The 11824-nt window shown below is 41.1% G+C and overlaps 1 long non-coding RNA gene across 1 annotated transcript; it reads left to right on the forward strand.

Annotated features, from left to right (window-relative positions):
* Nucleotides 1–409: 409 nt before the first annotated feature.
* Nucleotides 410–9919, forward strand: LOC122564378. Its single transcript, XR_006315897.1, has 3 exons — nt 410–449; nt 5522–5788; nt 9630–9919. It is a non-coding gene; the product is annotated as an uncharacterized LOC122564378 (long non-coding RNA).
* Nucleotides 9920–11824: the final 1905 nt, after the last annotated feature.

Genomic DNA, 11824 nt, shown 5'->3' on the forward strand with positions numbered 1-11824 from the left:
TAATGACATTGCCTATTCCTCCCATTGTATAGAGACTGGGAACACTATACTTTATGGCTAATGAAAGGATTTTTTGGGTCTTGTCCAGAATACTTAGAAGGCTCAAGGATGAATACATCATGAATATTCGAGAAGGTTTTAATAAAAACATCCATTTCTGTACTAACCACAGAGCAGAATATTGGATATAGGTTTGCTCGCTGAGTTGGAAGATCCGTTTTCAGACATTTTATCACCATACTAGGTAACATCTTCAGTGAGCCTCCGAATAAAGTACTGGTGGGTGTAGTCTGCTTTCTATTTATATGTTTGGGTTTCCTAGGCTTGGTGACATTATTTCCTATGGTGATGTCATTTCCTGTTTTTTTTCTCAGGCGTGGTAACTGGGATCCAAGTCAACGTGTTTGTTGGTAGAGTTCCGGTTGGAATGCCATGCTTCTAGGAATTCAGTGAGTATCTCTGTTTGGCTTGTCCGAGGATGGATGTGTTGTCCCAGTCGATGTAGTGTCCTTCCTCATCCATATGTAAGGATACTAGTGAGAGTGAGTCATGTCGTTTTTTTTTGGTTAGTTGATGTTCATGTACCCTGGTGGCTAGTTTTCTGCCTGTTTGTGCAATGTGGTGTTTGTTACAGTTCTTGCAAAGTATTTTGTAAATAACATTAGTTTTGCTTGTTGTCTGTATAGGGTCTTTCAAGTTCATTAGCTGCTGTTTTAATGTGTTGGTGGGTTGGAAACCCAAACATATAAATAGAAAGCAGGCATTATCAATAGTGCTTTGCCCGGAGGCCCACTGAAGATGTTACCTATTAGGGTGCTGAAACATCTGGAAATGAACCTTCCAGCTCAGCGAGCAAACCTACATCCAGAACCTCAACCTGAGCTACAAATCTTCTCAAAACTCGCTAGCAGAATATTATCAACTTGTCATATGTAATGATACAGGATTAATTCATGATCACATAGTAAAGTAATCTCCGTTGGGTAAGAGTGATCATGATGTGAAAGAATTCCATATTCTGTTTGAGGGTGAGAAATGTGGATTTGAAACTAATAGCTTAAACTTACATTAGGCGATTACAAAGGAATGGGGACAGAGTTGATTAAAATGGAATGAGAGAAAAGATCAAATGGTAAGACAGTGGAGAGGCAGTGGTAGATACTTCAGGAGATATTTTATAACTCTCAATGAAGGTACATTTAATTGACAATGAAAGACACTTCAAGATGACGTCACCACTCATGGATAACTAAGGAAGTTAAGAATGGTTTCAAACTAAAAGAAAATATTTACAAAGCTGCAAAGAATAGTGGTAGGCCAGACAAAAAGTTAGAAACCAAAATATATAAAACAGACAATAAATGCTTTAAGATGAGATTATCTACAGCCCAACAAGTCCACACCAACCTTCCGAAGGGTAATCCACCAAGACCCATTCCCCTGCCCGATATTCACCCCTGACTAATGCACCTATCACTATGGGCAATTTAGCATGGCCAATTCACCCGACCTTTGGATTGTGGGAGGAAACCCACGCAGAAATGGGGAGAACGTGCAAACTCCACACAGACAGTCGCCCGAGGCAGGAATCAAATCCAGGTCCCTGGCGCTGTGACGCAGCAGTGCTAACCACTGAGCTACCATGCCACCCCCTTGTAAGCCTTTTAGAGATATAGAATCATAGTCATAGAGATGTGCAGCATGGAAACAGTCCCTTCAGTTGCCGACCAGATACCCTAAATTAATCTAGTCCCATTTCCCAGCACTTGGCCCATATCCATCTAAACCTTTCCTATTCATCTACCCATCCAGATGCCTTTTAACTGTTGTCATTGTACAAGCCTCCATCACTTCCCATGGCAGCTTGTTCCACCCTCTGTATGAAAATATTACTCCTTACGTCCCTTTTAAATCTTTCCCCTCTTACCCTGAACCAATGCACTCTAGTTTTGGACTCCTCTACCCTGAGGAAAAGACTCTGGTTGTTCACCCTGTCCATGCCCCTCATGGTTTTATAAACTTCTGTAAGATCACCCCTTCACCTCTGATACTCTGAGGAAAACAGCCCCAGCCTATTCAGCCTCTCCTAATAGCTCAAACCCTTCAATCCTGGAAACATCCTTGTAAATCTTGGCTGAACCCTTTCAAGTTTCACAACATCCAATAGCAGAGAGATCAGAATTGAACGCAGTATTCCAGAAGTGGCTTAACCAATGTCCTGTACAATCATGACATGACCTCTCAACTCCTAGACTCAATGCTCTGACCAATAAAGGCAAGCATACCAAACACCGCCTTCACTATCCTGTCTACAAGATAATTAGGGGTTTAGATAGGGTCGACAGTGAGAATCTTTTTCCACGTATGGAGTCAGCTATTACAAGGGGGCATAGCTTTAAATTAAGGGGGGGTAGGTATAGGACAGATGTTAGGGGTAGGTTCTTTACTCAGCAAGTCGTGAGTTCATGGAATGCCCTGCCAGTAGCAGTGGTGGACTCTCCCTCATTATGGGCATTTAAGCGGGCATTGGATAGGCATATGGAGGATAGTGGGCTAGTGTAGGTTAGGTGGGCTTGGATCGGCGCAACATCGAGGGCCGAAGGGCCTGTACTGCGCTGTATTCTTCTATGTTCTATGTTCTACCTGGGACTCCATTTTCAAGGAGCTGCAAACCTGCCATCCAAGGTCACTTTGTTTGTAGAACCTTACCATTAAGTGTATAAGTCCTGCCCTGAATTGCCTATCCAGAATGCAGCACCTTGCATTTATCTAAATTAAACTCAATCTGCTACTCCTTGTCTGATCTGATCAAGGTCCCCGTTGTACTGTGAGGTAACCTTCTTCACTGACCTCTACAGCTCCAATTTTGGTGTCATCTGCAAACCGACTAACCCTACCTCATATATTCACAACCAAATCATTGATATAAATGACGAAAAGCAGTGGGTCCAGCATAAGTGGATCCTTGTGTTGGCCTCAGGCCCCCAGTCTGAAAAGAAAAAGGGAGCAAACAGCTAAAATGAGGCTTTGTCTTTTAAAGGACAAGTCTGGGAATTAATAATGGGAAAGAAGAAAATACAAGATACTTAGATATAGAATGCTTGCTCAATATTCACAATGAAAGGGACTAAAAGCATTTCAGCATTCCAAAACTTCCTAGATTCTGGAAAGCACCTTACAGATTAGAAAACTACAAATGAGACACCACTATTCAAGAAAAGAGAGAGACAGAAAGCAAGAAAATACAGGCTAGTTAACCTAACGACTATCTTTGAGAAAATACTGTAATGCATTATTAAGGAGATATTAGAAAGATGTTTAGAAAAATCATGATACAATATAGGGTTTGACTTATAAGAGGAGGCTGAATGTGCGAGGATTCATTTCACTGGAGCGTAGGAGGTTGAGGTTTATAAAGGTTTATAAAATCATAAGGGGTAGAGATAAGGTGAATGGGAGGTGTCTTTTCCATAAGAATTAGTTTCAAGATTAAGGAGCATATTTTTTAAGGTGAGAGAAAAAAGATTTAAAGAAAGACATGAGGGGCAATTATTTTACGCAGACAGTGGTTTGTGTCTGGAATGAACTACCAGAGGAAGTGGTGGATGTGGCAACCGTTACAATGTTTAAAGGACATTTGGATAAGTACATGAATAAGAAATGTTTGGAGGGATGTGGACTAAGCACAGACAGGCGGGACTAGTTTAGTTTGGGATTGCGTTCGGCATGGAATGGTTGGACCAAAGGATCTGTTTCCATGCTGAATGACTCTATGACTCCATGAAAATCAGGCAGAGTCAACGATAGTTTTGGGAAAAGGAATTATATTTGAAAAATGTTGTTCTTTGAGAATATAAGATGCAAGGTGTAATGTATTTGGAAATCCAAAATGCTACTGTACACATAAGTGCTCATTTTATTAGAGCTGATATATTAGCATGCATGGAGAATGGCCTGACTAACTGGCAACAGGGATTTGGGATAAATGAGATATCTTCAGATTGACATGCTATAACTAGTGGAGTGCCACAGTGCCTAGTGTTGGGACATAAACTGTTCACAATCTATGTTAATAACTGATGAAGGGACTGATTGTTCTATAGCCAAATTTGCTGATAGTCAGGAAAACAAGTTGTGAGGAGGATATAAAGAGTCTATGAAAGGATATGGATTTTTTAAGTGAAGAGGAAAGTGAAGTGGAGTATGATGTGAAAAAATGAGAGATTGCTCACTTTGGTAGGCTGAATAGAAAAGCTAATAGGTTGAGACTACAGAATGTTGCAATGTAGAGGAATCTAGGTACCCTTGAAAATGAATCATAAAAAATTAGCAAGTTGGTATTGTAAATAATTAGAAAGGTAAGTGGAATGTGGGCCTATATTGCAAGGAGGGTAGAGTCTGAAAGTAGGTATGTCTTGCTATAGCGATATGGAGCGTTTGTCTGACTGAAGATTGAGTACTGTGTACAATTTCACTCAGCCTACTTAAGGAGGGATATGGTTGCAGTTCAGATACGTTTTACTTGGTTGATTCCTGCAATGAATGAGTTATTTTATGAGGAAAGGTTGAGCAAGTTTACTTATTGGAGAAGTGATCTTATTGAAACATATAAAATCCTAAAGGGGGTTGATAGATAAATGCTGAGAGGATGTTTCTCTTTGTGGGGGAATCTAGCTATAGGAATCACATCTTAAAAATAAGCATTTTCTAATTTAGTATAGCAAAGAGAAATATCGTGACGCAGAAGATCACAAAGTGTCATCCAAAGACAGCAGTGATAGCTAGGTCATTGAACATATTCAAGGTTGAAGTTAGACAGATTATTGATTGATGAGTTTTTGGTTACAAGTTCAGGTTATGGGGTGGGCAGGCAGGAAAATGGAATGCTTGTCCATGATCTTATAGATTGGCATGTTTGATGGGCTAAATTGCCTCCTCTTGCTCCTATTTCCTGTGGTCTTATTACCTCTATTATCAAATGTAAATACTAACAGTAATGCTTCTGACTTATTGTGCTGAGCCAGTTTTTATATTAAAGCTGCTTTCTCTGCTTCAGATCACATGAAAAGGTAAAATTAGGCTCATGCACTTCAACTTGGCCTCTGAAGAAAATGTGTTCTCACTAAAAGAATGGCAGGATAAAGGGGTAAAGGATCTGTCACTAAATTCCTGTTGTGATTGTGTGGTATCACCTCCTGAGCTCCAGTCTACACAGCCACCCTCCATACCTTTTATAGTTGATCAGTGCTAGCATTTACACTTGGCCCTGCTGGGCCTGTGGTAATGTGTTAGTGACACATGGTGTCTGATATTGTCACCCTCCCTTAAGCTTAGTAAAACTGCAATGTAAGTATTGCAATTTGACTTAGTTTGAATTGCATTACTTTGAAAATTGCTTCCTGCCTTTGAAAGTTGTCAGCGTTGCCTGTTCCGGGTCTAACCAGCCCGTTATTGATTCCCTCAAGTCCACCAATTTTCACATCCTGCATTGGAGACTGACTCATCTGGCTTTATTTCACAGGTTCTGACCGCCCTTTGAAACCTCCCTGTAAGGGACCAATCTCGATATGGATGTCTAGACAGTAAACAGCAGGAGCCTTTTAGATCATCTGGCACTTCACAGAGAAGACTGATCCTGGTTTCACCTCTTACTCACTCTCCATCAACAATCAATGGAGAGCCATCAAGGAAAGGAATCTTGGTTGTCTTGCTCCATCCCCATCAAGTTGCAGTGTCATTCGCGGTGCAGGCAATCCATGCACAAACATAGGACATGGATGGAAAAGTGGTAAGCTCCTCTTCAGCACTTTAATTCAACCTACTTGTGGGATGTGACCATTGCAGGTGAGGCCAATATTTGTTCTTTGTCTCTAATTGCCCTTCAAAAGGTAGTGGTGAGCTAGGTTTTGGACTGCTGCAGTCAAGATTAGAGTGGTGCTGGAAAAGCACAGCAGGTCAGGCAGCATCTGAGGAGCAGGAAAATCAATATTTCGGGCAAAAACCCTTCATCAGCCCTTCCAGATGAAGGGCTTTTGCCTGAAACGTCAATTTTCCTGCTCCTCAGATGCTGCCTGACCGGCTGTGCTTTTCCAGCACCACTCTAATCTTGACTCTCATCTCCAGCATCTGCAGTATCCACTTCTGCCTTGAACCGCTGCAGTCTTTATGATGTAGAAAGGGAGTTCCAGGTTCTTGATGCAGCAGCAGCGAGGGAGTGGTGATATAATTTCAAGTCAGAATGAATGGTGTGTGGCTTGCTGGGATTTTTCAAGTGCTGTGTTCCTAAGGATCCACAACCCTTAATTGTCTCTGTGTCAGAGGTCACAGGGTTAGAAGGAGCATTAGCTAATTGCTATAGTGCATTTTCAGTTAAGAACGTATGAGTTAGGAGCGGGAGAAGGTCATTTGACTCATTAAGTCTACTCTGCCATTCGATAGAATTATGGCTGATCTGACTGTGACCTCAGCCCCACCTTCATGATAACTTCTGATACCCTTTGACTGCTTTGATAATAAGGAATATAATTATCTTTGCCTTAAACATATTCAATGATCCTGTCTCCACCACTCCCTAAAGAGAGTTCCACAGGCTAAATGAAAGTAAATAAATCTTTTAATTTAAGTAAAAAGAAAATCACACGATACTGGGTTATAGTCCAACAGGTTTATTTGAAACCATAAAGTTTTGGAGCCCCCATTCCTTCCTCAGGCAGGAACAAGGGGGCTCTGACATCTTGTGGTTTCAAATAAACCTGTTGGACTATAACCTGGTATTGTATGGTTTTTGACTTTGTCCACATCCCCCTCCCCCCCCCCCCCCCCGCCCATCCAAATCAGCACCTCCACATCATGGTTCTTCCTTTAAGTTATTGCTGAATCTTACTTCTATTTCTTATGTTCTCTTTTCTGATGGAAATGCTCACAATAAAGTTTGATTTTTTTGAACCATGACTCTTTGTAATTTAAAGGTGCTTTTTAAAAAACTTTCGGATCACATGGACAATAAGGCTAATGTACCTGAATTTAGTCGGTGAAAAACATTTCTACAATAAATCCTTTCATTTTTCAACTGCGTCCCCTGGTTTTTGTCTTTCCCACACATTGGGAACCATCCTCTCAGCGCACGCCCAATCATGTTTTCCGAGCATCTTGTATGTTTCCATGAGATCAACCTCTCATTCTTTGAAACTCCAAGGGATACATGAACAACCATTCTTTATAAAATAACCCCTTCATCCCAGGGATCAGTTGATTGAAGCATCTCAGAACGACTTATAATACAAGAATGTCCTTTCTTACCTGAGGAGAACAGAACTGCACATAGTTCTCTAGATGTGGTCTCAGCAACGTTCTGTACAACTATGGAAAAAGGTCTGTATTTTTATACCCCATTCCCCAGCCACAAGGAAGTGTTGAGAATGTCAAATTACAACCAATTGTGCCTTTATTTCAAAAGTAGAATAGATTTGGTGTGAAAAGAAAAGCTAATCAGCCTGGAGAAGTCAGTAGCTGCTAATGGAGGCTATTTGTAGCTGACAATGCATTGTTAGTGGTAGCAGCCCATGTGATGACAAGGTCTGGTGGGTGGGGTTTAGGGTGTCGACATGGGAGAAGGTGCTCAGGCCTTAAAATAATTGAATTCGATATTGAGTCCTGACTGCAGGGTCCCCAGTGGAAAATGAGGTGCTGTTCTTCAAACTTACACTGAGCTCCACTGAAAGGAAGTGAGGACTGCAGATGCTGAGATCAAAGTGGAGAGTGGAGTGCTGGAAAAACACAGTTAGTCAGGCAGCACCTGAGGAGCAGGAGAGTTGACGTTTTGGACATGAGCCTGATGAAGGGCTTATGCCCGAAATGTCGACTCTCTGGCTCCTTGGGTGCTGCCTGACCAGCTGTGCTTTTCCAGCACCACACTGAGCATCACTGGAGCAATGCAGCAAGCCCCACACAAAGATGCTGGCCAGGGAACAGGTTGGTTTTGTTGAAGTAGCAGGTGGTGGGAAGCTCAGGGTCATTTTTGCAGACAGAATGCAGGTGTTCTGCAAAGTGGTCACCCAGTCTGTGCTTCCTTTCCCTAATGTAGAGGGCATCCCATTGTGAGCAGCAAATGCAGTCGACTAGACTGAGTGGTGTAGATAATTCGCTGCTTCATGTGGAGGGTGTTTCTGGGGCCTGGGATCGTGAGGAAGGTGGAAGTAAATGGTTTACAACTTCTACGGTTGCATGGGAAGATGCCGTGAAGGTGTGAGGTCTTGGAAGTGAAGGAGGAGTGGATCAGGGTGTTCATAAGGGAACAGCCCTGCTCAAGGCTGACAAGGGACTGGAAAGGTAAGATGTGTCTGATGGTGGCATCCTGCTGGAGGTGGCAGAAATGGTCGCTAGTGATCCTTTGGATGTGGATACTGGTCGGGTGGTAGATGAGGACTAGGGGATCTTATTGCTGACAAAGGAGGGAAGAGAAGGGGTGAAAGCTGAAGTGCAGGAGATGGGTCAGACATGGCTGAGAGCCCTGTGAACCATAGTGCTGGGAATGCTTGGTGGACATTAAGGTGGACATTAAGGAGACTCCTTTGTAGAAGCTGGCATCATTGGAACAGATGTGACGGAGACAGAGACACGAGAGAATGGAATAAAGTCTTTAAAGGAAGCAGAGTGTGAGGACATGTAGTCAAGGTAACTGTGATTAATTAAGTGTCAGGAGTGATTCGGTGAATATGACAAGGTCATCAGCCATGATCCTACTGAATGGTGGAGCAGGTTTGAGGGGCTGAATGGCTGACTCTTCTCCCTATTTCTGATAGTCTTATGATCTGTAAACCAGCTGTCCCAATGATGAAACAAGTGTGCAAATATTATTAAAGTGGAGTTTGCAGAGCTCATTGGGCAGCTTGTGCCTTTATTATTTTCATTCCTAAACTGATGTGGGGTGGTCTGTCCAGTTTTATTCTTGTTTGAGTTTTCTGTAGTGGGTGATGTAACTGAGTGACTGCTGGGGCATTCAATTAAGCACATTGCTACGGGTCTAAATTAGTGTAAAAAGGGTCAGTGGTGCAGAGGTAGTCTCCCTGCCTCTGGTCTGGTAAGGCCTAGGTTAAAGTCCCATCTACTCCAGAGGTATATCTCTAACATCTATGAATGAGTAAAATATCAAGTGAACCGGATGAGGATGGCTGATTTCCCAGCCTAATGGGCATTAGTGTTCCTGATATGTTACTACAAACTTCAGTTATGTCATTGGCTACCATTACTAAAATGAGCATTTCAGTCCAGATTTAGTCATTAGCTGAATTGAAATTCCACCAACTCATGTGACACCATTTGAACTCTTGTCTCAGAAGTTTCATCCACGCCTCTGAAATGTTGGCGTATTAACATTACCATGGGGCTACCATTCCCATTTCACATTGCATAGTACATTTACCCACTAAAGCCTGTGGGCATTATAATTAATTTACATCTACATTTTAAAAAAAAACACCAAGATCTTTGACATCTGAGCAGCTGCATATCCTTGCCATAGAACTAATTGCACATACTTCAGAGTTACGTGATTTGGTAGACAAGTGGGCCAGATTGTCTGAATTTGTTAGCATCATTAACAGCCATTTTAATTTATTTTAATTTGACAGCGTTATGTACGATGCAAGAAGCAGAACAACGTGAAGTCAAATGGAAGTGTGTTCCTGTGGATGTTGAAAATATGAGCAGCAAACCATTGGATCCCAGTGAATATGTTAGCAATGTTAACTCACTGAAGAACAGCTAAAACATCCTAATCTGACATTTTGAAAGCTTTAGGTTCAGAAACCGCAAATTCTGAATTGTCATGTCTTGTACGTGTATGTTGAGTAATGCAATATTAGCCTATATGACATGTAATTCTGTGCTTATGAGTTGGTACTCTGAAATAAATGTTGAATGATTGACATGATTGTTGGTTCATTTGTGGAAATTCTTAAAATGCGAATGCAGGAGAGAAAAATGCCAGGCATTTTAGCTTTATCTCCTCCTTGACCCCTATGCTACTCACTCATCCTTTATGGACATTTTCCAACGTATGTCTCATGAGATTTATTGGTTTGTTTGAGCTCTGTGACACTGCTTGATAACCCTGCAGAATCGATTCATAGTTGCTTTCCTATCAGTTCTGCCTGAAAACAGTCCTAGAGATTATGAACCAAAATCTGGATATGCACCTTTATTGAGGGGAGAAAAGAGCCTTGCATTTTCATTTATTTACATTAAATCTACTGCTGCAAACAGAAACCCAGCAATTAAATGTGCATGAAGCAAACTTCCACAAACAGCTAAGTGATTTGATTGAGAAATATATATTTTCTGCACACCCTATACTGTTCCCCCCTATTCTTCTCTGAAATACTACCATGGGAATTTTTTACATTCTCCCACGTTGGAAGGTATAGCCTTGGTTTAACATCTGAACCAGAAGATTGCACTGCCTGTAGTCCAATATTCCCTCAGTACTAATGCCAAAGCAAAATACAGTGAATGCTGGGAACTTGATACAACAACATGTTGGAAGTGCACAGACAGCATCTGTGGAGAGAAATAGTGTTGACACTCCAGGGCAAGACTACTTCCTTCATACTGTAAGCATAACTTTTATGCTGGAGAGCCATATAACTCAGAGGCAAGTGTGCTACCAACCGAATGTTACCAGGGATGAGAGACTTCACTGACATAGAGTCACCAGACAAAGTGGAATTGTTCACCTAAGAGCAGAGTATGTTTCAGGATGATTTAATAGAGGTGTTCAGATAGTGAGATAATAATATATTTCTGACATACGATTTACTAATCAGAGGACAAAGTTAAATTCATTAGCAAAAAAGTAAAAAAGAGATTAGGAGTTTTTTTGTGTAGTACGTTGTTATGCTCTGTCGTGCACTGTCTAAAAGGATGATGGAAGCAGATTCAATTGTAACTAATAAAAAGGATTTGGATATGTACTTGGAGGGTCAAAATTTGCAAGACTTTGGGAAAAGAGAATCGGAAAGGAATAATTTACTCAGCTCTTTTAAAGAACAAAGGAAAGATGTTTGATGCATATTTCTATTCAGTTTTCTTTCCAATCATATTCTGATTGATATTTCCCAGACTTCCCTGTGACATAAGGTTCATTATACTTCAAAAGCCATTGCATCACAGATCAGCTGATTCAGTTATATCAAGGATCAAACCACTGTGTGGCTCAACATCACAATTTTGAATAAGAGCAAGGGACTTTTCTCTTATCCTACAGCATATGTTTCAGCCAACATCAACACCACACTTCTGTGCCTTTATCAACCAAACTTGGTAACTCAGTAAACAAATGATCTGCTAATTACCACATTGTTATTTGTGAAAGTCCTTTAATTGGCTACAACATTTCCTGTATTAAGATGGTGACTTCACTTCCGAAGCATGTCGCTGATTGTAAAGTGTTTTGGAATGTCCTGAATGGGGTTTCTCCTATAAATCTGACAATATTCCACTGGCTGAATTTGGAGATGCCGGTGTTGGACTGGGGTGTACAAAGTTAAAAATCACACAACACCAGGTTATAGTCCAACAGGTTTAATTGGAAGCACACTAGCTTTCGGAGTGACGCTCCTTCATCAGGTGATTGTGGAGGGCTCGATCGTAACACAGAATTTATAGCAAAAATTTGCAGTGTGATGTAACTGAAATTATACATTGAAAAATTGATTGTCTGTTAAGCCTTTCATCTGTTAGAATACAGTGATAGTTTCACTTCTTTCATGTGTAAATCAAAACCCTTTTTTTTAAAGTTGCATTCTCGAGTTAGCTGTTAACAATG

This window comes from Chiloscyllium plagiosum, chromosome 29, assembly GCF_004010195.1.
Source record: "Chiloscyllium plagiosum isolate BGI_BamShark_2017 chromosome 29, ASM401019v2, whole genome shotgun sequence".
NCBI classification, from domain to species: domain Eukaryota; kingdom Metazoa; phylum Chordata; class Chondrichthyes; order Orectolobiformes; family Hemiscylliidae; genus Chiloscyllium; species Chiloscyllium plagiosum.